Raw genomic sequence first — 719 nt, forward strand, 5'->3', positions numbered from 1 at the left:
AATTCAGATAAATAAGGGTACTTCAAAAAATTAGAGCAAAACCAGTTGAATAGTTCTGTAAAATAAAAATTTAAAAATTATATTTTATTTAAATGATCGTGGCTATTATTTCCGATTATGGCTAAGCCCGATGTTATTTTGGTCAAAAATCTAAATCCGGTAAAAAAAAGAGGTATGTTTATAGTACGTTTTGTATTTAAAATATAGTCAACATTTATTAATTGCTATATTTAAGGTAAGGCCTTTGAATTATTAAGATTGGCATGTAAGAATCTGATAAACAGATTAAAAGTCATTAAAGTTTAAATTTTTATCTTGAACTTTTTTTGTCTCTTTGTATAATAGCTAGAATCGTTATTTTGTTTCGTTAGAACAAATTAATCAGCATATTTGAGATGAAATCTTTAAACCTTTAAGAGAGGCTCAAGTACACGCCTAAACATTTGATAATTAGGGCAAAATTTATACAGAATGATGTGTTTATTTTCAAGCTCACTGAACAGTTTACAAAACAGTTCATAATTCATAGTGTATTACTCACGCTTAACTCTAATTTGAACCCTAATTTTTATTTGTTACAAGACTCCTCAAATGGATAAATTGCAGCTAAAAATTTCTTATTATAAACAAACAAATAAAATTAAATAAAAGCGTTCCACGTTTTTAATAAATGCCCATATTTGAAATGAAATTGCTTTGTTGCGAAAGTAAGTTGGTTA

This window comes from Parasteatoda tepidariorum, chromosome 3, assembly GCF_043381705.1.
Source record: "Parasteatoda tepidariorum isolate YZ-2023 chromosome 3, CAS_Ptep_4.0, whole genome shotgun sequence".
Classification (NCBI taxonomy): domain Eukaryota; kingdom Metazoa; phylum Arthropoda; class Arachnida; order Araneae; family Theridiidae; genus Parasteatoda; species Parasteatoda tepidariorum.